General features: G+C 40.1%; 1 long non-coding RNA gene, 11 other non-coding genes and 3 pseudogenes across 18 annotated transcripts in view; all 15 read right to left on the bottom strand.

Annotated features, from left to right (window-relative positions):
- Positions 1-5,879: 5,879 nt before the first annotated feature.
- LOC147348947 (uncharacterized) overlaps positions 5,880-26,018 on the bottom strand; it is a 117,293-nt gene continuing 97,154 nt past the window's right edge. For 4 of the 7 annotated variants that reach the window (XR_015150283.1, XR_015150279.1, XR_015150277.1 and 1 more), the window contains 8 exons: positions 25,094-25,170; positions 19,620-19,707; positions 18,658-18,763; positions 17,768-17,817; positions 16,676-16,743; positions 12,131-12,184; positions 11,412-11,497; positions 5,880-6,015 (listed from right to left, as the gene is read on the bottom strand). This is a non-coding gene — a long non-coding RNA (uncharacterized LOC147348947). Of the gene's footprint in view, positions 6,016-10,850; positions 11,498-12,130; positions 12,185-16,675; positions 16,744-17,767; positions 17,818-18,657; positions 18,764-19,619; positions 19,708-25,093; positions 25,171-26,018 lie in introns of those variants that run through there. The other 3 variants (XR_015150273.1, XR_015150276.1, XR_015150275.1) reach the window with 3 other exon arrangements.
- LOC147348948 (small nucleolar RNA SNORD113/SNORD114 family) lies at positions 10,971-11,044 on the bottom strand. The gene has a single exon (XR_015150776.1). It is a non-coding gene; the product is annotated as a small nucleolar RNA SNORD113/SNORD114 family (small nucleolar RNA).
- Positions 11,903-12,047, bottom strand: LOC147348949 (small nucleolar RNA SNORA79). The gene has a single exon (XR_015150785.1). It is a non-coding gene; the product is annotated as a small nucleolar RNA SNORA79 (small nucleolar RNA).
- Positions 13,902-13,976, bottom strand: LOC147348950 (small nucleolar RNA SNORD113/SNORD114 family). Its single transcript, XR_015150762.1, has one exon. It is a non-coding gene; the product is annotated as a small nucleolar RNA SNORD113/SNORD114 family (small nucleolar RNA).
- LOC147348951 (small nucleolar RNA SNORD113/SNORD114 family) lies at positions 14,729-14,800 on the bottom strand. Its single transcript, XR_015150745.1, has one exon. It is a non-coding gene; the product is annotated as a small nucleolar RNA SNORD113/SNORD114 family (small nucleolar RNA).
- Positions 15,953-16,024, bottom strand: LOC147348952 (small nucleolar RNA SNORD113/SNORD114 family). The gene has a single exon (XR_015150769.1). It is a non-coding gene; the product is annotated as a small nucleolar RNA SNORD113/SNORD114 family (small nucleolar RNA).
- Positions 16,295-16,358, bottom strand: LOC147348953 (small nucleolar RNA SNORD113/SNORD114 family; annotated as a pseudogene).
- On the bottom strand, positions 17,361-17,436 carry LOC147348954 (small nucleolar RNA SNORD113/SNORD114 family; annotated as a pseudogene).
- On the bottom strand, positions 19,230-19,303 carry LOC147348955 (small nucleolar RNA SNORD113/SNORD114 family). The gene has a single exon (XR_015150743.1). It is a non-coding gene; the product is annotated as a small nucleolar RNA SNORD113/SNORD114 family (small nucleolar RNA).
- Positions 20,488-20,560, bottom strand: LOC147348956 (small nucleolar RNA SNORD113/SNORD114 family). The gene has a single exon (XR_015150771.1). It is a non-coding gene; the product is annotated as a small nucleolar RNA SNORD113/SNORD114 family (small nucleolar RNA).
- Positions 21,122-21,197, bottom strand: LOC147348957 (small nucleolar RNA SNORD113/SNORD114 family; annotated as a pseudogene).
- Positions 22,306-22,377, bottom strand: LOC147348958 (small nucleolar RNA SNORD113/SNORD114 family). The gene has a single exon (XR_015150763.1). It is a non-coding gene; the product is annotated as a small nucleolar RNA SNORD113/SNORD114 family (small nucleolar RNA).
- LOC147348959 (small nucleolar RNA SNORD113/SNORD114 family) lies at positions 23,451-23,522 on the bottom strand. The gene has a single exon (XR_015150757.1). It is a non-coding gene; the product is annotated as a small nucleolar RNA SNORD113/SNORD114 family (small nucleolar RNA).
- Positions 23,736-23,807, bottom strand: LOC147348960 (small nucleolar RNA SNORD113/SNORD114 family). Its single transcript, XR_015150759.1, has one exon. It is a non-coding gene; the product is annotated as a small nucleolar RNA SNORD113/SNORD114 family (small nucleolar RNA).
- LOC147348961 (small nucleolar RNA SNORD113/SNORD114 family) lies at positions 25,316-25,390 on the bottom strand. The gene has a single exon (XR_015150741.1). It is a non-coding gene; the product is annotated as a small nucleolar RNA SNORD113/SNORD114 family (small nucleolar RNA).

Consider the following 26,018-nt stretch of genomic DNA (forward strand, 5'->3'; position numbering starts at 1 on the left):
GACAGATTAATGTTAAATAGAAAGCCACAATGAGGAACAAAAACTATCTAACATGTAGCATGTGGAAATGGAGCAAAAAGTCGTTTCCTACAATAATTCAATTAAAGGAGTAAAGATTCAATATAGAGAAGAAATCATGAAGGAACTAGAAAAAAAAATGTGACTAAACATATAAGCTTGGGGTAGGAAATGTCTTTCTAAGTAAGAAGTAACTATAAGAAAAAATTAGTGATAGATTTTTTAGAAAATAAAAATTGTAAATAAAAAGTTAAATGCTCCATGAACAAAATGGAATGGTAAATGAAAAATGGGGGCGGGGGCAGGATATTGGTAACATAGGATGGAAAAACAGTTACTATTCTTACTTTGAAAGGTATTAATAAAATAAAAACAAAAGATACAGCAGTAGAGAGAGATGGGTAAATGACTTTCAGTTCAGCATAGTGAATACCATATATCTATATGCTATATCCACCAGCCTTTGCTCTTGAAAGTGCGCTAAATGAAAGTGCAGAGATTTTGATCTTGAGCATGAGTACAGAGGACAAACACAAGACAACAGGAGATTTGGAATTGATTCAGAGCTGGGAACCCTGGACTGGCAGTGAGGAGAGCTGAAATAAAGGCCAGTGCAGTCAACAGAACCCACGGAAGTCTCAGGAACCTCCAGGAAAGCCTGGGCCTAAATAAGATCAATTGGCTAAAAGTCTGTTAAAGAAGAAGACAGAGCCCCCAGTCTTCACCTGTTAGGCAAAGCCTTCCCTAACCTGGAGAGAAGACTGAAAAGGCATTACATGCAGAGAGCAAGCAGAGGTGACTGGAGCAGAGATGCATGCACAGCTGAGGGCCAGAGCCCTACATCAAAAGAGAAAGAAGGCAAACTCTTCAAGCTGGATGTTCAGACCACTCAGTCTTCCTTCACAAACCTCACAGAGCACCAGCAATTAGTAAAATTCTAGATCAGAAACTCTTTGGATCATGCAATCAATCTAAAAGAAAAAGACATAAAAATGCTAAAACCTGGGGTTCCACAATACAAAGACCAGTTAGCTCTCTCTACAGTAAACTCCATAGTTTACAAGACCCAACCACATACTGAGAGCTTCCAAACAGTTCTGTAGTTTATCTGGATGTGTGCATTGTATATATATATCTGTCAATATCATCTATATCTATATATCTATCTATACAACCAGAGAGTTGAGAAAAGAACCTAAAATGAAAGTTAGACAATGACACACACTTGGAAGGAAAAAACAGGAAAAAAAAAAAAAGTTTGAAGATTCTTTCAGAGAAAGACAATTTCAAAAAACTAATATTAATATTTTTAGAAATGTCAAAGAAGCGATTGCATCCATGAAACAAAATTCAATAAAACAATATTTAGAGTGTAACAAAAAATTCTTGAATATCAGAGACTGCAGAAATGAAAATAGATTAAAAGATGAAGACAGAGTAATTGCTCAGTAAGAGAACAAAGAGATTGAGATACAAAAATCAGAGGGAAAATACGTGAAAAGCAGAGAACCTGTCAAAGAGATCCTACATACAAACAATATAAGTTCAAGAGAAAACAGATGAGAGGCCATTGTCCGAGGAACTGAACAAGAGACGTCCATAACTGAAAGACATACGCTTTCAGATCAAAAGGGCCTGGCCAAACGGATGAATGTAGACCAGATCGAAATATACACACATGAAACTCACAACACAGTGAGAAAAGGCCAGAAGTTCCGGAAAGGGAGGGTAACGGAAGACCACATACGAGGGATGGGAGTCAGAAGTCTTCAGACTTCCGATCAATATCACGGGAAGCCAGAAGACAGCTATTTATGCTTTTCAAATCTGAAGGGGAAAAAAGGTACCAACGAGAATTCTGTACCAAGCTAAACTACCACCGCCAGTGTGGACTAGACGTCACCCTTTTCTTACGTGAAAGATCTCCAAAAATGTACCTCCCATGAACCCTTTCCCAGGAAACTGCTAGAGGATGCACTCTAGCTAAACAAGCGAGTGAACAAAAAATGAGAATAACACAGGATTTACAAAACTAGGGATCCGACCAAGGAGAATTCCCAGGAAGAAATGAGGAAGTGATTCCACGGTAAGGGCAGAAAGCCCAAAGACGAACCCATCCTGAACAAAAGAGGGAAGGAGGCTCCAGGAAGAGAGGTCTTCAAAAAGATAAACACATTAGATAAAACGAAAAACACTAACGTGTTTGGATGTCATGAAAGGCTGGAGATGAATTTGGGATAAGTTCATTAATAACCAACCAAGGAGAGAAGGAAAAAAGAAAGACAAAACCAAAAAATTATCGACTCCAGAGAAAACAAAAGTTGCAAGGAAAAGTAAAAAATCACAGTGCTGTTGCTGAACTCTCAAGTATTTACACTGTTGTAATATATAAAGACGGAATACTGATCAAACCAAAACTGAGCTAAATAAATTAAAAGAAGGGGACAGACAGGTATTCTTGTGTGTGTTGAGGCCAAAGGTGAAAGATTTCAATCTTCATTTTCTGTGGTTGAAAAGTCAAGGTAATGCCTAAGTCAAAAAAAAAATTTTTTTTTTGAGAACTAGAAAAATCAGAATGTTACTTAGAAAAATTGTTGTAAATGTCAAAAGAACCATTTAAAAGAGTAAAAAGCTGTAGCTTAGGTGGATATGGAATTGGAGTAGAGAAGGATGCTTCTACATAATCTTGTAAAGCTATCTGACTCTTAAAATGAAGCATATGCATGACTTTGACAAAAATAAAACTTAATGAAAGCTGAATAAAGCAAAGAAACTGAACTGGCAATTCAGCTATAGAGAACCAATAAAGATATGGGGGAAATGCTCTTATCACAGATAATAAAAGAACTGAAAATGAGAAGAATGAAATTTGGCAAATTGATGAATGTTTAAAACCTTGATAATTCCCAGAGAAAGTCACTTGTTAAACTAATTCTGAGAATGTAAATTGGTACCAAGTTCAAGGGGGACAATTTGGCCATAAAATGCTCGCACCTTTTGACATGGCCACTCCACTCTTACGAGTACAAATAAGAGACATACGTGAAGATGGAAAAACAAAGCTGCTCACTCCAACTTCTATCATCCAACTTTTAAAAATCATGTAAATATCTGACAAGAGTGCGTCAATTAAATCAATTATGATATAGTCATTTGCTAGGATACTAGGTAAAAAAAAAATCATAAGATAGGAAATTACTTAATGGCATGGGACATGTTTAGGATGTCTACTTAGGTGAAAAATTAGGATGGCTATGATGAACCCAATTAAAAATGTGTGTACATATGTATACACACACACACACACACTCACTTTTGCAATTTACAGGTGAAACCAAAAGACCAGAAGCTGGTCTTCAAAGTGCTGGCAGTGGTCATCTTTGAGTGGTGAGACTAGGGTGAGTCCTGTTCTTCCTCTTGTTCTGTTCAGTGTTTTGCAATAAATGTGTTTCTTTTTCTAGAATTATTACATGTAATAAGTTTTAGTTATCAGCTTAGTATCTTTTCTAGGAAAAACTCACATGACTCCCCCTTCTTCATTCTCCACTACAGAAATGAAATTATCTGCATAATTTGTAAAAGAGATTCGGTGTGGGGCAAGGGTGTGAAGGTAACCCTGAGTCCTAAAAAGGACTCTGGTGTCCAGTCAGCTGCAAAGTGACCAGTTGGATCGGACCAGGGATGAAGGCCAGGTGTCTGGAGTCGGGCCCCAGCTGACCTCACCTCTTTGCCCTGGGTAACTTCTGAATGGCTTCACCCTCCACTCAGAGAAGCAGCTGCCAGAAATGGCCCCACCGCTACCTGCCCTCTGGGACCTGCATGTGTGCCCCAGCTCTCCTAGGATCCCCTCCGGCTTTATCTTTCCTAGGCCATGCCTGACGCTTAGTCACCGGCACACGTGCCTCTTAGAGTGTAACCCAGAAAAGCAGAACTCACCCAGCGAAGGAAGGGATACACCCATCGGAATCACCCAGGGGAAGTCCTGTGCTCCGCCAACCACACCTCCACGGGCTCCGTGTAAACAACCTTCCAAGACAAGAGGGCTGAGTCACAAAACCAAGTCCAACTGTGTGAGCGCATGTCTAACCACAACCGCAGTGTCCAGCCCCAGCAGGGCTGTTGGGAATGGCGAGGCCAGCCCTGGGGACACGGAGCTGGAGCAGAGCCGCTCCCACCTTTGGGATGCTTCTAATCCAACGAGAAACGAACAGCCATGGCATGGAACTCAGGGGTGCTGCACGGGTCTAGGTGCGAATGGGCGAAGGACGAGAAACTCTGCTGGAGCACGGCAGAGGGGAGGATGGAGAGTTTCAGCCAGCCTGGATGTTCCTTAAGATAAACACGGGGGCCCGTGTGACTGGCTGAGCCGATCAGCGCCCTCAGCCTTCCACCCATCGAGGCAGCACTAGTATTAGCATCACTGCCATCATCCTTATATCCAGGGATACACGGAACTGGACTGATGACAGTCTTCAATCCCAATACCAGCCATCACTGGTCCACAGATGGCTTTTTCAGTTTATCCCCTTTAGGCGACATTTTAAGAAGGTACTGCTCATTCATAAACCCACCAGAGTGTCAACCCAGAGGTGGCCACTCTGTGCAGCCCCGGGGTCACAGGGCCCCCCTGCAGCCCTGCTGCTGGAGGTGGGCACCCCCCAATCCTGGATTTGGGAGCTGTGCTCCGGCTCTCCACCTCTCACTCTGATCAGTTCTCGCCTCGCCGTTCCTGACCTGGGGACCAGGCTCAGCCCGGCTCTCCCTGCTGGGAAGGAAATGGGCTGGTCTCAACAGCAGACCAGACCCAACTGATCTTCTCCCAGAGGTCCTGGCAGCCAGGGCTTGGGGGCAAGTGAGCACCAAGTGGGCTCTGGGGCAGGGGGCGAGTTCAGGCAGACCCAGGGTGGCCCTGCACCAGCTCCCCTGATGGGCAGGGCCCTGTGATCCTTGTATTTTGAAACGAGCTGTTTGGGGCAACTATTAGGAGCAGGAGGAGCATTTTCTAGATGCTTCTCTGCAGGGTTTTTATAACCCTTCTCTGCAGGTAACCAAAGTTACCAAACTGGTGGACCTGGCCAAGAGCACTGGTTCAGTTCTTTCATCCTGACACGCAAACCGCAAACCATGCTGTGATGCTCTCAGGACCCAAACCCTGGCATGAATGGAGATATAGCCTCCGATCCCACAGGTGGAACAGCAGACACCAGGCTCCGTGCCCAGAGCACCTCCCCACTCCCCTCTCAGCAGAAGTGAGGGGACAGTCGGGGCCACAGCTGGGACACATCTAAGCGGGCCCACCTTCCTCCCCTCCGGGCAGCTGCCAGCAGCTCACGCTGACACCGGGGCCGTCTGCCGGGGACGCGGCCCAGACCCCGCCAAGCTAACGGACGCTCACTGTATCATGTTGAAAAAACACACGAGCTGGGAGATGCCTTAGATCTGCAGGAAAAGAAAATAAAACCTGGCCCCCAAATTACAAGTGAGGCTCAAGGGCCTGGAAGGATTTTCTCTTGCCCCAGTGGGCGCAAGGGGGATGACAGAGCTTGGTGCTGTCATCCTTGCTTCAATCTGCAGATGGGGAAACTGAGGCCAGGCTAGGCAGCCTCTGGCTACAACTGCGAGACTCAGGTGATGAAAAGAAGGATGCAACACCCCTGAGAGGGTCCCTGGGGGAGACCAAGGTCCTGGGAGACCAGGGGAGGGAAGACATGAGGAGGAGGAGGCCAGTGGGGAGATTCTGCGTGGGAAGGAAAACCCACAGCACCGCTGAGGCTCAAGGGCAGGGACGGGAGAAGAACACGTGACATGGAGCTCACACGCTGCACAGGGCAGGGAGCTGCACGCAGGGGCCACGTGCTTCGGTCAGGGCACAGCTCTTCACACTTTCAAGATGCTGGCAGAATCAATGAATGAAATTTGACTTCCCTTTTACAGATGACGGGCATGGGACTTGGAGAGGCCTGGTGATGTCCCCAAAGGCACACCTTGCTGTCCTTCCTGGTAGAAAGAAGACGAAGAAGTCAGAAAAGAATGAGACACAACAGAATCGCCTGTCCTCGGGGGGCCAGGCTGGGGCCAGGCTGGGGCCAGCGTCCACTCAGCGAGGACTGTCGGCCCCTCCAGCACTCACACACGTGTCCCATTGATATCACGACCAGCTCAAAGTCCCCTCTGGCTTCTGAAGGGTCTAAGGCCTCCAACAAAAAGTTTCAAAGAAGGGCTGATGAGGCTGACCCAGCCCGCTCCAGTTTCATCAGAGAAGCAAAACCAAACCGCGGAATTCTGTCTTGCAAACCCTCAGCCTACTCAATGACAGCTGAAGGCTTGTTTTCAATCTTCCCTTCCCTTCTTGGGGAGGAGGCCTCAGCGACCCCCACAAACCAGACTCAGTTCTGGCCGGTGGCCACTGGGTTTCAAATTTTGAAATGGGCCTTTTGCAAAATGTTCAGTTTCAAGCCCTTGGTCCGACTGCTTACATTCTGTCCAAACTTCCTGGGGGAGTGAGATTTATTTAAGAAAGGAATAAAATCCCCATGTTCAACCCATCGAGTGAAAACACGTTCCATCCCAGGCAATTTCAAGGATTAAGGTTACATATCTCTTAATGAGTCGCAGGTGGAAGGCAAAATGGAGCTGGCTGGAAGAGTAGGACCAGCCTCAGTCATGAGGAGGTGCCAGTCCTTGGTGCCAAGGACCCCGATTCTCTGCCAGGGAGGTAATCTGCCCCCCAGCATGGCCTCACAATCATTCCTTTGTACATTCATTCATTCTTGAAGAGGGCACGTAATGCTGCCTGAAAGGTGAGTAGTCTGGTCTCATCCTAACTGGCATTCTGTAAAAACTCAGTTGAACTCCTCGTTCTTCTGGGACAGGGGAATATGCGTACCACATCCATTTGGGAGCTTTTAAATGAATGCAGGTGACACCATCTATTACAGTCCTTAGTAATTTCTAACGCATCTCTTCCCTCCCTGGTATCGCATTATGTACAGGACAGGTCTTATATTAGGTAAGAAGAGCCTCATAAGCTTTTGCTAGATAAGGTTGGGCTTCCCAGGTGTCTGCTAGTGGTAAAGAATATGCCTACCAATGCGGGAGATGCAAGACACTTGGGTTCGATCCCTGGATCAGGAAGATCCCCTGGAGGAGGGCATGGCAACCCACTCCAGTATTCTTGCCTGGAGCATCCCATGGACAGAGGAGCCTGGCGGGTTACAGTCCATGGGGCCACAAAGAGCTGGACACAACTGTGTGACTGACCACACACACACACACACACACACAGACAAGGTTAATTCTCAGGACAATCCAGCCAGGGAGGTATCGTTATCCTTGTCTAAGAGGTGATGGGGAGGCTGGAGGTCCAGGGTGTTCCCCGTCTAACCCACTGTCCCACAGCTGGAAAGCAGGAGGAAGTGGAGGAGCAGCCCCCTCACTGGAGGCACAAAAACAAGACTGTTATTTTCGACCTCCTGTCTTGGCAGAGGCCGGGGCAGCTTTCGGGAAGACCCAGGGCCTCCATTCCACCAGTCCGAGCCAACGTTGCCCAAGGATGGGCCGAGGTCCAGGGCAGTCGGAACTGCCAGGATCCTGTCTCACTGTCTGGCACTGGACGCAGGAAACTGGACTCGAGGGAGAATTTGCACGCGGGTGGGAGAATGCCGTGGACCATCTGACACACCACCACCTCCCCGCAGAACAGCTCCTGGCCGTTCTCAGAAGGGCCATCCCAGTTCCACAAAAGCACATGTATTTTTAGCTCTTCGTTCATTCATTCAGCAGTAATTTACTGGGCGCCTCCTAGGCTCAGGCTGGGAAGGCCCTGTGGAGACAGAGAAGAATCTGACCCAGTTCTCGGCTGTGCAGGCAGGTCAGCTTGGTGGAGACATGTAAACGAATGCTTGTGAGCGGAGGAGGATGGGTAGCCCTGGGGATTTAGTATGTGCCCTGAGGCTGGGGTGTGGCTGAGTGGTCAGGGAAGGAAGCCCAGTGGGACCTGCTCCACTCACTGCCTCACACACGGGTCACTGACTTGCTCACTCATTTACTAATGCGTTCACTTATTCACTCTTCCATTCACAGAGCGCTCCATTTATTCTTGGATGACATACTCATTCACTGAGTCATTGACTCACTCAATAATTATCCTTTCCCTCGATAACTCTAATATATGCATTCCCCCATCCATTTGCCTATTCACTCCCTCATTAATTTGTGCATGCATTGATTTACATACTCATTAGTTAAATTATTCAACTTGGTCTGCTTTTTACTGACTTTATTCCCTCACTCATTTTTTGACTTATTCATCAATTAATTCATTTGATTCCTCATCAACCCACTGGCTTATTCATCCCCTCATTACTAACTTCTACTAAAGCATTCATTGATAAACTCGTTCTGGAATCCATTTATTAATTCACTCAACTTTCACTTATTGGACTGTTGACCTACTAGTCTTTGGTCCATTCCCTCCTTGACCTATTTGGACCTCACCATCCACCTCTTGACAGTTTTACCCACACAGAGACTCATCCACTTAAGAATGTAACATACACACATTGATTTGCTCAATGCATTATTAATTTATTCCCTCATTCTTATACTCCACATGTTCACTCAATTTTCCATTCCATTGTTTACTCAAAGGCTCATTCATTCACTAACTCACTGCCTCATTCATTCACCATGTATACCATTTATTCAACAACTCATTCAACGAATATATTACAAGTGCTCCACATGCAGTGCATATGAGGAGTGCAATTCCTAACGTCCTGGATCTTACAAACCAGGGATTCGGTTACTGGCTCAAGCATCTTCTCTTTTATGTGATATGTAAGCATGTGATATGTAAGTGGGGTCTTGCCTTCTGTGCTTCTGGAAAACCCATGTATTTGCCCTTATACTGAATTATATTTATCAGTAATCCCACCTAATCCCAAAGAGTTACCTGATGGCTGGAACTAGATCTGATTTAGATATGAATGCCATGACTAATACAGAGCCTGACATGCATTTGGATCTATACTTGCTGAGCTGAAATTATTACCCTAGTATTGGTTATTTTTGCACTCTCTCAGATACCAAGTGCCAGAAAAATTTTTAAGATCTGGGGTATAGGGACCTCCTGCCATCACCTCCCATCAGATCACTGGTATTTGCCCTGAGATAGGGTAAAAAAATAATCCAAGTAATGAATTATGATCTCAGTATGCAAAATATCCAAATAATTTCAGTGCAACACGCAGAGCAGAACTGTACCCTGTGCTGCCCTGTGCTTAGGCGCTGTGTCGTGTCCGACTCTGCGACTCTGGACTGTCGCCTGCTAGGCTCCTCTGTCCGTGGGATTCTCCAGGCAAGAAAACTGGAGTGGGTTGCCATGCCCTCCTCCGGGGGATCTTCCCAACCCAGGGATCAAAGCCAGGTTTCCTGGACTGCAGGCAGATTCTTTACTATCTGAGCCACCAGGGAAGCCCAAGAATAGTGGAGTGAATAGCCTATCCCTCCTGCATTGCAGGCGGATTCTTTACCATCTGAGCCACCAGGGAAGCCCAAGGATAGTGGAGTGAATAGCCTATCCCTCCTGCACTGCAAGTGGATTCTTTACCTGCTGAGTTACCCAGGAAGCCTGAACTACGGACTATGTACCATTACAACAAATATCTTTTAAAATGTTTTATTTCATACATTTCAGTAATGGAGACTTGCAATAATCATAATCCTTGTTTCAAAATACATTTTCACCACTGGTCCTCTTCTTTCTTAGTTTGTCATAGATTTAACTCACTAAAATATAAGAACGAACACAACGAATACTTTAACCTCTATGTCCTCACTATACACAGAATTAATATTGATGGATTAAATCTTCTTGGTTAAATGGATCTCAGAGAAGCAAAACTGGGTCGACCACAATTATTGTTTCACAAAATTTTATCATTGGAATAATCTTGGCATTTTAATTTTCTTTATATACGAATTTTACTTATTTATTAATGTAGTCAGGTACTCATTTTCAAAAATAAAATCAATAGCAAAGAATCTGCTTCTAAACAAGGGGGAAGTAGGCATTTGCTGTATGAGGCAGGGAGCTCAAGCTCGGTGCTCTGTGACAGCCTGGAGGGGTGGGATGGAGGGGAAGACGGGCGGGAGGGCAACGAGGAAGGGTGCGTATGGCTGATTCGTGTTGACGAGTGGCAGAAACCAACACAATATTGTAAATCAATGATCCTCCAGTTAAAAGTAAATTAATAAAAACATAAACAAGAGGGTAAACTTTGCCTATTAAGTCTCTCTGTGTACCCCTTAAACAGAGGGGTAGACAGTTGAATTAAACAAATCTTTGTTTCATGAATAATCTCATCATTGGTCATGAGTGGCCACTGGGATTTTACTAGCCTGTTTATCTTTAATTTGTTTAATTATTAAAAACCCAAGGAAAACACAACCAACCCAAGAATAATATCTTTGACTAAGTCTAGAATTCATCTATGCCCTTTTTACTTTAAGAGGTAGCACTAAACATTCACTTAGTTAACCATTTCTTTAATCCTAAATTTTTTCTTTCATGAATCAAACCCACTTCAAACTAAGAGAAGGACATATATTTAGCTTAGCTGTGTCTCACACAAACCAGTAACAACTTAATGTGCCTCTTCTTAATGGAGCCATGGAGTTCACATTGAGTGAGTGAAGTAATTATATTTCAGAACTGAAGTTTCAAACTGAACTGAAACTAATTTCAGAACTGAAGTAATTATATTCCTTGTTTTATAAATATCCTCAATGTTGGTCTGTGTTTTGACCTCTCTTTTCTTTTCAATATATTTATTGATCTATTCATTTATTTACAGATAGTATAAAGCCAGTATCTATGAACTCTCTCAACTAGATTCTCCAACATCCTGAGATGATTCCCCCAAGAGTCATACACTAATTGTCTTTTCACCATGGACCTCAGGGGTTCCAAACGTGATTGATCATAATTTTCATTCAGATGCATTCCATTCACATCATTGGTCCAGGTGTGGTCTTTCAGCATTTAATTTGAACAGTTTCTAGATGTTACAATGAACAGCCATGATCCGCAGTCCTAACTCAACAAATGGAGTACTGACTTCCTAAATGAGTAACAGCCTAGATCATCATTAAGAGAGGAATGGGACAAACATGAAAGGGGACATATCAGTGTTGAAATGAATGGGAAAGCTCAGTTTTTTTTTCCTTTTATCTCATTTGTGCTAAATTGTGTTAATCACAAACTTCAGCTCATAACACATTCTCATCATAGGTCTATGCGTGGCATTTAATTTTAATCACATTTATTCTTTTTTAATGATACAGTGGAAACCCACAAGCTAACCACCCAAACCAAGAACTTTATTACTCACATGGCATGGTGTGCTCCTTCCCCAGAGGCATTAGGCAAAGCTCGTCATGGTTGGAGAGTAACTTAATGAGCTATAGTCGATCCACCCTGTGGAATGAAAAGATGTTGACAAATGAAAATGCCTGGATTCGGGTTTTAATTTAGTGAACACTAGGTAACCATGACAATAATTAATCGTAAACAATCATTTATACTACACTCTCATCTCTGGCTCTACGAATGAATGGACCTACATTTTATTAATTAATGTATTCAGTTCATTCTAATAGCATAATAAACACCCTTAAATGAACCACCCAACATAAGAACTATGAATCTTGCAGACAAGAACTCTGGGCCCTTTACTGACATTGATAAGAGGTTAGAACTTCATTTTGTAAAAGATTCCTGTTGTGTTGAATCAGATTCAACACGGACCTCGGTTGACAACACAGTCTTATCATTGGTCCTTTTATGACCTTCTTTGGTTATGTCCTGTCCTTCCTTTTTTTCAACTGTTCGACTTGCAAAAACCAGGAGTCACTATCAGATAGGCAAGCCATCCGCATGGTGCTCTGGGTGAAAACAAATCTGCTTGCTCTATGATGGACTAAAATCCCACTACCCAAGGTATAAGCAGTGAGAGGAACAGCCATCAAATGTATCCCATACTTTCAAACCATACACTGAATATCCTAAACAGGTTCCCCCAAAGAAGACAAGAACTTGGCTATTACTCACCTTCAACCATGAAGGTCTTGATCATTAGAGAATGATTAGTAGTTCACGTCCATTCTATGAAGGACAAAGAAAATAGCCAAAAAAAGGGGGGGGTGGGGAAGGAGAAATGAATAGGCATTCTTTTATAAATTAAAATGTTAAATGAAATGACAGAATATCTCTTGTCCTGAAAAAGAGAAATATAGAAAGGAAAAAAATTCTTTCCGTTGATCCATGTTTTCCCCTTGATTGACTTGCTATTTAGGTTTTGACTAATTTACTTCATTATTTATTTCCATTTCTCTTAACAAACTAGAACTCACCACTGATCGAGAGCAAGAACACTGACTGTGACTCTTCTCTGTCTAAATGACCTTACTCCAAACAGGAAATTCCTCTGGTTTCCTGGTCCAGTGGTTAAGACTTCACCTTCCAATGCAAGGGGTGTGGTTCTAGGATGATATTTAAAAATGTGCAGCTCAACAGTTGTATTGACTGGTTACAGCCTAATCCTTCATGTGTAATTCATTCTTATCTCTGGTCTTTTAAAATTTTGTGTCCAGATGTAGCCTTTTATCCATTGTTCTGTAATCCAACAGACGGGTAGCCCAAGGATGAAAACTCTGTTTACCATTATACAGGCCTACAGGCTTCTTCTCCAGAGACTCCCTAGCCACGACATTTACCTACGAGGAGTCACTCTGGGGAGCACAAAACAAATATTAAAAAGAATGAAACAGCCTAGATTTCGACTTCGCTCTAATACAGTAATGGATGCAGAGTGAGAAAATTGAGACTAACCTGAAAACTTCGGGTGTGCCACTTGCTTCGGCTGGCAGAAAGTTAACCCCTCTTTTAATCTAATTAGTTCCACGATAAATTTTTTAAACTTTTTTTTTAAGATTCTTTTTAATGTGGACTATATTTTAAACTCTTTACTGAATTTGTTACAATATTGCTTCTGTTGTTTAGGTTCTGATTTTTTGACCATGACGCATGAGGAATCTCAGCTCCTCAACCAGGGATCAAAACCACACGCCTTGCATTGGAAAGTGAAGTCTTAACCACTGAACCACCAGGGAAGTCCCTCAATATTCTTCTTACCCAAACCAGCAAGAGACAGAATTTCTGCTCTAAGAGGGACATCATTTAAGCGGCACTGGTTAAATCATAATTATTTCAAGACATGCTCATTACTGGCCCAGGCTTTGTCCCTTTGAGCGACTGATTGCTATTAACTTATTCATTTATGCACTCTAATGATAAAACTGCACACACTCAATGCCATAGCATGAATAATAGTAACACATGCGCAATTCGCTGCTCATTACCAAACTGATAACAGACAGTGTACTCTGTAATGGAATTCTGTGAGCACAATAGCTCGTGCTGCCTAACAAACTTTTATCAGTGTCCTTCTTTAATTTAAACAGTGCTTAATCTTTTATTTAATTTTATAAACATGTTTCCTAATTAGTAATAAAACAAATAACCAGCAGACCAAAGACACCCGAGAATGTGAAACTGACAATTCACGCATCTGTTTCTGTGTGTTGCATTCTGAGAGATAAGCAATGTGAATACTAACTCCTCCAAAATAGGTTAATAACACGTGCTCCATTACCTATGCAATCACTGCTCTAGGCCTGGCCACATTTATGCATTAATTCACTTATACTAATACAATCATTACCCATGACCAAAAAAGCCCCCAAACAGGATAATCAAATATTTGTAACAATTGTCTATAGGATCATTTTCAACAGAGCCATAGATTAGATTTCTTCCCATGCTGGACCTCAGATATGCAAACAAGTATTATTCATCATCCTTGACTCCGACACCATCAGTCATTAGCAAAGGTTCAAGCACAGAATCTTTTTCTTCATAGTGCAAAGTCGCTTCAATTGTGTCCGACTCTGTGACCCCATGGACTTAGCCGTCCAGGCCTGTCTGATGGTGGGATTCTCCAGACAAGAAAACTGGAATAAGTTGCCATGCCCTCCCTTAGTGGATCTTCCGGACCCAGGGATCAAACCCATGTCTCTTATGTCTCCTGCATTGGCAGGGGGCTTCTATTCCACTAGAGCCACGTGGGAAGTCCCTTTTCTTCATTATATTCTGCCTACTGATTTATTAAGTTATGACTTATGACTAAAAAGAAATATACATGAATCAGAAAAAAAAAATCAAGAACCTTGATATCCCTGAGATCTACCTATCAAATCATTTCCCAGAAACGAGATCTGTTTCTTGAATTGACCTCAGTGCTTCATACATGGATGCCTTGACACAATTTGGCCTCTCAAGCCCTGTTATTGGACTAAGTTGCCCTGCTTTGATTCTATTTCCTACTTCTTACCAATGCACCGACCATGATAAACCAACCAAACCACGACATGAACTTTAACTGTGGCTCGCACTGGTCTCCCTGCTCCTGACACAACACTGAGTTGGGGCCATGGCAGAACACTAAAATCAGTGCAGGAGTGTTCATTCTGAACAGCACAAAAAAGAACAAAAAATAAAGTTTGAGATCTTCTATCTATTAGTTGTTTGCATTCCACCTTTCCTAGACTCAGTCATTCAATATTCATTAGTTTACAGTATTCTTTCCAGTTGAACCTCAGAGTTGGAGACACTTATTCATTGTACATGACTTATACATCACCAGTAGTTATCACTGATCCAGCATTCCTTTTTAGAGTCATAGATTATCAATAATTTGTTCCTTTTTTTTGCTGAATAGTATTCCACTGCATAGATATACCACATTTTGCTGGTCTATTCACCAGTTGATGGACATTTAGATTATTTGTATGTGTGTGTGCTCAGTCATGTCCGACTCTTTGAAACCCCATAGGCTGTAGACCTCCAGGATTCTCTGTGCATGGAACTTTCCAGGCGAGAATACTGGAGTGGGTTGCCATTTTCTCCTCCAGAGGACATGGATTCAATATTGTCCCACTTTTGCTTCATTCATAACTGATCAAATCTCATATCTGCTGGTCATCATTAATGACCCATGTTAGACCCTCATTTTACTCATTTGTGTTACATTTGTATCAATTAAATCATTCATCATGGATATTAATAAAAATCACATTATTTAAGAAAATATACCCATGAAATCCTTAAATATTCCTGAACTCTGGCTAAAGAAGCTTTTCCCATATACACTGTGTGTGTGTGTGTGTGTGTGCGCGCGCACGTGCGTGCTTCGTTGCTCAGCCATGTTCAATTCTTTGTGACCCCGTGGACTGTAGCCCACCAGGCTCATCTTTACTCAAACAATAACTGAAACCAAAATAAGATCTTTGACTACTACTACTCACCACGTTCTCTTTCCTAACATAGGCAACATAATCTTGACCAAGGCAGAACCCGAGATCAGCTTGGTGCTGAGATATTCTCCTCTCTCCGTTGATGCACAATTTCCAGTCTCCATGTATGGAGTCATTTAAGTGTTTATTAATTCATAGTAATTTTTATTTTTCTTTCAATACAATAAACATCAAACATGCAACTGACTCAGGGCAATTACTGGTTATTACTTATCACTGAAAATATGCGTAATTTAAGACATAATATATTTAGTCCATTTTATTATCTATTTCAATATATTAATATTCATTTTCCTGACTAAATATTTTATTAATGAACAATGTTTCACCCTCTTCATCTTTATTCATTTATACATTTGCTAATTTATTCTGCCATTGATTCATTTATAATTATATTCTTAAAATTCATGAGCACAAAGACCGAGAAAGAGATCACTGTATAATACTAAAATCTATCTACAGTAATTTAAAGTATGCTGAATAGATGAGTTCTTTTGCATTGAACCTCAGACTTCTGGACACACAGAATTCATTGTATGTGATTCACACACCAGACATCATCATTAGACAGTGACTGGTCAAATTTCTCTTCATTTGCATCTATATTTGTTTATTAATTCATTAATAAGGAAAGTGAACGTAAAAGTCACTCAGTTGTGTCCAACTTTTTGCGACCCCATGGATTATACAGTCCATGGAATTCTCCAGGTCAGAATACTGGAGTGGGTAGTCATGCCCGCCTCCAGGGGATCTTCCCAATAGTACTATGCCTCCTCATACATTCCTGACCTTAGTTGAAAGGGTCAAGTGAAGCAGAGACAATAAACTAGAATTTTTCATGTTGGACCATCTTCCAGGCACACATATATATGACTCATACGTCAACATTGGTCATAATTGATCTAATATTGCCCCCCTTTTTAAAACTCATTTCTATAGCTTTATTGATCCAATAATTATTTCCCTAATAATAATTTTTAAAGTTATGATTCACAAAATTTCAAGAATACTTTTTGTGCCCCTAATCTAGATATAGAATTCTTCTCACAACGATACATCTCTTGTTAATTATCCTCAGTTTTTCTTATGTATATCAATATAATGTTAACTCTATCTCTATTTATCACTAAGTTAGAGCTGCATTCTCTAAATATATTTCACACTTTTAAATGAATAACTTAAAAAAAACAGAAACTGAGAAAGCAACTTCATGATTACTCACATTAATCTCTGTATTCCTATTAGACACAGGCAACCGGAGAGCTCATGACGGTGGAAGATGCATCTGTTCTGAGAAGCACAGCATAGAGCACACAGTAAAACAAATTAAGACACAATCACCATTTCTGAATAGGCATCAATGCTTTCAATTTCATTATCAATACCTTTTGCTACACAACATACATTCCTAATTACATGACATTTCATCCCATTGTTTTTTTAATGAATTTATCCATATATGTCTAATGAAGTGAAAGTTGCTCAGTCGTGTCCAACTCTTTGTAATCCCATGGACTGTATAGTCCATGGAATTCTCCAGGCCAGAATACTGGAGTGGGTAGCCTTTCCCTTCTCCAGGGTATCTTCCTAACCCAGGGATCGAACCCAGGTCTCCCTCATTGAAAGTGGATTCTTTACCAGCTGAGCCACAAGGGAAGCCCAAGAATACTGGAGTGGGTAGCCTGTCCCTCCTCCAGCGGATCTCCCCAACCCAGGAATTGAACGGGGGTCTCCTGCATTGCAGGAGGATTCTTTACCAACTGAACTGGGAGGGAAGCTAATTTCATTATTAAAAACAAATCTAAGGCTATACAAGAATATGACCAATATTGATCACAATCAATACAAGAATATGATCTTTGTACAGAAACAATTTCAACAGAGGAATAGATTAATTTTGTTCCATGTTGGACCTCAGAGTTTCAGACACATATTTTCTCATCGCCCATGACTCCATTATCATCAGTCATCATCACTGGTCCATGACTGGATCTATTCCTCTTCATTTGTATGTTTGTACTGATTAAATTATGAATGCATTGATACAAATAAAAATAATACATGGTTCATAAAATCTCTAGGACAAGATCAAGGATATATTTAACATCAGTTTGCAGAATCATTTTCCACATAGACTAAACCTTTTTAATTAATAGACCTCAATCATGTTCATTATTGATTAATCAACATAGTACTTCGTATTTATCATTAGGCCATGATAAACTTTTTAATGAATTTAATACTTTCTAATAATACTGTAAATACCCTTAAACAGATGATCCAGTTCAAGACAATAATGTTGACCATTACTCACCTTGGTCTCACAGTCTTGGTGACAACAGAAGCTAAAATCAGTTTCAGCATCTATTCTCAAAAGGATCAAGCAGACAAGACGATAAAAATGTTGAGACTTTCTCTCCATTGATTCAGAATTTTCACAATTCATTTGCATAGTCATTTAGGCATTTATTAATTACAGTAATACTTATTTAATTTGCTCTTAATAAACCAAATATCAACGTTGTAACTTTATCAGTAAATGACGATCATCACTATTATTCCCACTCAAAGACATATACACTTGATTATTTTATTTTCCATTCCAATTTACGTCATCAGATTTCTTTATAATACTTATAATGAACAGTATTTCCTTGTTTCATATTTATTCACTTACATATTTGTTTATCCTGACATTGATTTCTTAATAATAATAATTTTAGATATTACTGTACACAAAGACTAAGAACATGATCCCCATATACGCCTGGCATCTCCCTATAGGATCACTTCAAAAGAGGGGAAAGTATTAGATTTTTTGTGTTGACCTGTGGTGTTCCTCATCAAAGACTCATACCACAAGTCATCATTGTTTGTCCATAATTCCTTCATGTCAACACTTTTTTACTGATCGTCCATTCACTATTAACTATATTTTTTTAAAAAGTGCTTCATCGTCACAAAAACTTAAAACAAGGAAGGTCCTTGGCTCTTTGATTTGTCTATAGAAGGACTTCCCACAGAAACTGTCATCAATTGACCTCAAAGTGTCCTATCCAGATGCATTAATATAATGTTTCATGTTAACCCTGCTTCTACTATTTGGCCATGGTTCACAATCATCGATTATTTTTTTTATAGAATTTAAAGAATGCAGTGAAAATGAAAACCACAAAACCAAGAAGAGGTTTGACTATGACTCACTTTGTTCTCCTAACCCTTAACACATCAAATGCAACCACAGAATTCATGACCACGAGGAAGCCTTACATTAGCCCACGGTGACAAGCCTAAGCAGGAGAAGATAAAACTAGAAGATAAAAAAGACATTAAGATATCAGTTTAATTAGTCTTTGAATTCCATGTTTCATTTAATCATTTAAGTAGGTAGTGAATTGGGATCATTTATACTTTAGTTTCTCCTAAGTAAATGAACAATATCAATCTTGACACTGACACAGATCATAGACACAAGACATAGAGAACATAAACAATTTACTTATCCATAACTATATCATTCTCAGCCAAAGAATAACATGCCTGTACCATAAATTTCCTAATTTACATTTGTTTTTAATGTATATTAATAGCATTTCTTGCCTAACCACTTTTCTATGGTTGAACAAAGTTTCACCAATTTCATCTTTATATATTATTTCATTGATCCAATTATAAACATGAAAAGAAAATATATGAACATAAAACAAGATACTTGTATATTCCTGACAGATGTCTGTAGGGTTACCTGGAACAGAGGCAGTGGGTCTCCATTTGCATTGGACCTCAGAGTTCCAGACACATATTCATCGTATACGACTCATACACGCACCGAAAAACCATCATTGATCCAATGTCGTACCTACTTTCTTCATTCACTTCTATGGTGTCTATTTCTGAGTTCATTAATTTACTAATAATAATTCAAAAACTCAATTATTTGCAAAAACCAAAAAGAAAACAAAACCCAAAACCACTATTCTATGTAGAGAATCATTTTCATAACAATGTATCTTTCTTTATACCCTTTGTTTTTCTGTTACATGTCAATTCAGTATTTATCACTGGGCTACTGCTGGCGATTCTTATTATATGTTACTTTTCAACAATACATTAGAATGCTCTCAAAAAAACCACAGAAAGGACACAAGATTTTGACTTTTACTCACACTGGTCTCTGTGCTCCTAACACAGAGATGCAAACACAGAGGTCAGTGCCACGGTGCCACTGCTTAAATCAGCTTGAGGGTGTAGGGTCTGCAAAGAACAAAACAGTCAATGATAAAAAAAAAAAGGTTTAAGTACAATACCCATCGAGCTTTGATTTGCACATTTCATTTACTCACATATTGAAGTATTTATAAATTATTCATAATGGATCTATTTTTCTCTTGACAGAATGAACAACAATGAGGCAAATCCATAAACTATAAGTGACTTAATTATCTATCTGTATTGATACAATATTTAGTCAAAGATATACTGGTGAGCCACTTTTTCCTGACTGAGTTTCAGTATTTTCAATTTTATTAATAGTATTTCTTGCCTCGTCACCTGTTTATAGTTAGACAAGGTTTCACCCTTTTTACTTATTATTTCTTTACCTTTTTCTTTACCTATTATTTACATTTCTTTATTGGTTCTAAAATTAATCTTTTAACAATAATAAATATAAATCGATGAATACAATAGCTGTACTGGGTATATTTCAACATCTATCTCTGCTGCTGCTAAGTCACTTCAGTCGTGTCCAGCTCTGTGCGACCCCATAGAGGGCAGCCCACTAGGCTCCCCCGACCCTGGGATTCTCCAGGCAAGAACACTGGAGTGGGCTGCCATTTCCTTCTCCAATGCATGAAAGTGAAAAGTGAAAGGGAAGTCGCTCAGTCGTGTCCGACTCTTAGCGACCCCATGGACTGCAGCCCACCAGGCTCCTCCGTCCATGCATTTTCCAGGCAAGAGTACTGGAGTGGGGTGCCATTGCCTTCTCCAACATCTATCTCTTGGATGAATGAAAAGAAATACACTAGGTTTTTGTTGGACCTCAGTATCAGGACATATATTATTCATTATATAGACTTATCTGCTACAAGTCATCATCACTAGCCCAAGAAAACCCTTTTATTTTTCATTCTCATAAATATTTGAGTTTATTTATAAATTTGCTACTAAATACACATAAATGAAAAATAAACTAAAATATCCGCAATGTCTATCTCAAAAATCTTTTCCAGAGACTAACTCTGTTTCCAAAACTGACCTCAAAGATACATTTATAGATTAATAAAGGAGATATTTCATGTCAATCTGATACTTAACATGGCATTTTCCCTTCTTTGATTGTTTGAGCAAGTTCCCGGAGTTGGTGACGGGCAGGGAAGCCTGGCAAGCTGCAGTGCGTGGGGTCGTGAAGAGTGGAACACGACCGAGCGACTGAACTACCAACTATCCACTCAAACTAAAACACTGGCTATTACTCACATGGTCTTAACATACCTACAGCACAAATGAAACCAGAGAGTGTGTAACCGTGGAAGATGCTTCCACCCGCCTAAGTGCACCCATTCTGAGGAGAATAACGCAAAGGAGATGATAATAAAATGAGGCACTCTTTCCAACATCTGTCTACAGAATATCTTCTCTGCTGTGAATGGACAAGCTTAATCCAATATTGGACCTCTAGTTCCAGACACGCTTTCATTGTATATGATTCATATTGATGATGACCAGAAATCATCATAGATCCAACACCGGTCCCCCTTTTTCTGCACATATTTCTGTATCTTTATTGGTTAAATAAAAATCCACTAATAAATTTAGCAAGAACAATTCAAAAAATAAAGCAATACAGGTGTACACTGAAGTATTATTACTTTAATGTATCTTCCTCAATAATACACTGTTTTCCATATATACACTCATCAATACAATAGCTCATATATCCATATGCAACACTCTGATGCAGCTGCCTTCTTTACTTATATTCAACATTTCTTTACTTATATTCAACATTCAATAATAATACAGTAAATTACTTCAATAAAAAAAAAAAACAGAGAACTTCAACTACTACTCCCATTAATCTCCACCTTCCTATTATACAGAGGTGACCCCAGAGCCTCTGTCCTTGAAGATGCTAAACCATTTGTGCTGGCTTCTTTCTGAGGAGTACAGAGCACAGATGATAATAAAAGTATTGACACCTAATAACCAGTGGTTCTTGTTTTCTATACTTTGTTTACTCAGTATTTAGGAATGTATTACTTTTCCTTTCTTCACATTCCTTTAATCTTGTTAAAACAAAAAACTCAATCTTTAGTTTGAAGCAAAACTCCTAAACTGTCTCTTGTGCATTTCTAGGTCTTCCCTGGTGGCTCAGTCGGTAAAGAGTCTGCCTGCAATGCAGGAGACCCAAGTTCAACCCCTGGCTCAGGAAGATCCCCCGGGGAAGGAAGTGGCAACCCACTCCAGTAGTCTTGCCTGGAGAACCCCAAAGACAGAAAAGCCTGGTGGGCTACAGTCTCTGGGGTCACAAAGAGTCGGACATGACTGAGTGACTAATATTCTCACTTTCATGCATTTCTATCTAACCTTGGTCAAAGACGTGACCCTCACTCATTTACTGAATATGATTCAGTGTTTTCAGAGTTTATTATGGTACCTTTTGTCTCACTCAATATGCTCCTATGTGGACAGTGCTTCACTTTCTTACATTTGCTTAATGGTTCTTCAGAGATCCATTAATAGTAACAAATTTAAGTCTATGAAATCAAAAGAAGAATATAACTTACCTATGTTCCTGATATCTCTACAGAAACAATTTCACCAGAAGGAAGAGACTACTGACATTCTGTGTTGGACCTCAGAGTCTGAGACATGTTTTCATCATTTAGGACTCTTCCCATCACGATCATCATCACTGGTCCACGATTAAGTCTCTTCTCTTTGTTCATTTCTATATTTGTTTTCATTAAATCATTGAATAAGTGGTAATATATATTAATCATTGAATCAATAAGAATAATAAGTATATAATAATGGTTGTTGTGTTAGTCACTCATTCATGTCTGACTCTTTTCAACCCCATGGATTGCAGTCCACTAGGCTCCTCTGTCCATGGGATACTCCAGGCAAGAAAACTGGAGTGGGTTGCCATTTCCTTCTCCATTTAATAATGGTAATAGTTTAATAATAATAAAAATAATAATTGTGATAATAAAAATAAGTATCCCAAGACTGACACCCTTCAATACCCCTAACCTCAGTTTACAGGATCAGTCTTCTCAACCAATTTTCGACCTCTATTCCGCCCATTATCAATTATTTGAAATAATCATTCTTGATTATTTATCATTGAACTATGGTAATTTTTTGATTAATTTAATACTTTTTAACAACACCATGAGGACCCTCAGACAAATTGCCCAATCTAAGACGACAGCCCTGTCCATCGTTCACCTTATTCTCCTCCCTATCACAGTTGGTGTGACAACTGAGCACAGCAAAAGCTGAAGTATCAGGAACATCCGTCCTACAAAATAACGAACACACAAGGTGGTAAAACTACTTAGATAAACTTCCCACTGATCCAAGAATCTGACTATTCATTTGCACAGTAGCTGAGGCATTAACTAAATTATGCTCGCATTTGTTTTCCCCCTTGGAAAATCAATTTCTAAGCCAGTGACTAATACCTGTCACTTTCTAGATCACCCTTAGCCAAAGAGGTAATACCCTCATAACATATCTTTCCTATTATCAGTCTTTTCAATATATATATAATAGTAATTTTTACCTAACCACATATTTTTATAATTGAAAAGGCTACATAGTCATCATTTTTATCTTATACATTTGTATATTGATTATTTCATTGATCCAATTATAAAAATAGAAAAAAAGTACATGTTGATAATAACCAAAATAAATATCTTTGTATATTCCTAACCACTGACTAAAAGGTCACTTCACACACGTCAGTGGACTTGATTTCATTTGCATCAAACCTCAGAGTTCCAGACTCACATTCATCGCACACAACTCGTACACCTCAGGGAGTCACCATCGATCCATTACTGTCCATCTCATTCAAATACATTTCTGTTTAATTTAAGAATCACAAATTCACTAATAATTTTATCAGCACAATTTTTTTTAAAAAGAGATGATACATACAGAATTATTCTTACTTTAACACTTTAATATAAGAATATAATCTCTTTATATTCCTGAAATCTCACAAAAGAAACAGTTTCTCGTCAGAGGGAAAATAGTACTTATGTATCATGGACCTCAGAGTTCTAGCCATGTTTTCATCGTTTAGGACTCTTCCCGAAACGATCATCATCATTGGTCCACGACTGAGACTCCACTCTTTGTTCAATTCTGTTTATTGACTAATTCAGTAATTCACTAGTAATAATTTAAAAATCCTATTATTCACAAAACTCTAGAAAAGTCATGATATTCCTATGGTGTAAATAGATCATTCTTACAACAATGTATCTCTTCTAAATTAGATGCTGTTTTTCACCTATGTAGTAATCAATTGATGTATCATAAATTTCAACAGTTATCACTGGGCTAGACTTGGCCTTTTGTTATTCTATGTGGAACATTCAGCCAATGCACTGAATACACACACATACACACACACACGCACAAACCAACAAAAAGAAATGAACAAAACCGAGACAAAAAAAACTCTTACTCACATTGGTCTCTGTGTACCTAACACAGAGGTGCAATCATAAGGCGCAGCCCCATGGAATAATGCTTAATCAGCCGAACTGACTCACTGGAAAAGACCCTGATGCTGGGAAAGACTGAAGGCGGGAGGAGAAGGGGACGACAGACCGTGAGATGGTTGGATGGCATCACGGAGTCGATGGACATGAGTTTGAGTAAGCTCTGGGAGTTGGTGATGGGCAGGGAGGCCTGGTGCTACAGTCCACGGGGTCACAAAGAGTCAGACATGCCTGAGTGAACTGAGCTGATCTGAATCTTAGCCAAAAGGGTGACACAATTCTTAATGGTCATTAGAATTGGGAATTTTTATTACTATTTCTTTCCTCACCATCTATGTTCACAGTTAGACACTAATATATCTGTTCTTCTTCATCTTTTATCTGTATCATTAATGGTACTCTCAATGATCTATTAATAATTTTAAAACTCAGTCTTAGAACTTGAACTTTAAACATTCCTAACATCTGCCTACAGGAAAAAATAAAGGAATGGAGTGAGGAATGGACTGGGCCTCAGGGTCCCAGACCTTTATCATTTGTTGTCCATGACTCACCTGCTAATCATCATTGGTACATCTGAGACCCAGTTTTAGTTCATTCATTTATCTATTTATTTCGATTAAATCCTTTCATTGAAAATAATACATGATTAGTAAAAAAAAAACCAAAGAAAAAGACACTTCAATACCCCTACTTCTAATTAACATCGAGATAGATTATACCTTTCATTAATAAATATCACTGCTATATATTATCAGTTAATCAATATAAGGTTATATATCATACACATTATTGGGCCACATTAATCTTTTGCTTCTATCTATTGCTTTTGAAAATACAACAAAAACACTGAAAACAAGTTCCCAAACCAGACCAGAACCCTGGCCATTACTCACCTGATCTCTGTCCCACAGCAATCTGAAGCTCATGACCTTGATCACCATGGAGGCTGAAGTCACCTTAAGCTTCTACTCTGAAAAGTAATAAGGAGAGAAGGTGATCCCAGATATGGAAACTTTCTCTCCATTGACCTGAAGGCATGTTTATTGATGTTTTTAATGGTTCACTTACCATAATCAATGAAAATGCATGAAGAGAAAGACTACATTTCTTTCATTTTGGACCTCAGAGTTCCAGACACATATTATTCATCATCCATGACTCATATACTGGTATTGATCATCACTGATCCACAAACGATAACTTCCTCTTCATTCGATATTGGCTCTTTGCTACTCCATGGACTGCAGCACAGAGCCTACTCAAACTCATGTCCATTGAGTCGGTGATGCCATCCAACCATCTCATCCTCTGTCATCCCCTTCTCCTGCCTTCAATCTTTTCCAGCATCAGGGTCTTTTCTAATGAGTCAGTTCTTTGCATCAGGCGGCCAAAGTATTGGAGCTTCAGCATCAGTCCTTCCAACGAATATTCAGGACTGATTTCCTTTAGGATGGACTGGATCTAGGTTGGATCTCTTTGCAGTCCAAGGGACTCACATCATTATAACTCTCTTAAATTTATTATCAGCTTTTAGCTTCCTTGGCTCAGACAGTAAAGCATCTGCCTACAATGCAGGAGACCTGGGTTCAATCCCTAGGTCAGGAAGATGCCCTGGAGAAGGAAATGGCAACCCATTCCAGTACTCTTGCCTGGAGAATCCCATGGATGGAGGAGCCTGGTGGGATACCGTCCATGGGGTTGCAAAGAGCTGGACACGACTGAGCGACTTCACTTTCACTTTCTTTCACTTTAGCTTCCTATCAGCTCCTTGGCATCACCGCCTCAATGGACATGACTTTGAGCAAGCTCCAGGAATTG

Source organism: Bos grunniens, chromosome 21 (genome assembly GCF_055505025.1).
Source record: "Bos grunniens cultivar Pamir isolate PY7600 chromosome 21, Bosgru_T2T1.0, whole genome shotgun sequence".
NCBI lineage: Eukaryota > Metazoa > Chordata > Mammalia > Artiodactyla > Bovidae > Bos > Bos grunniens.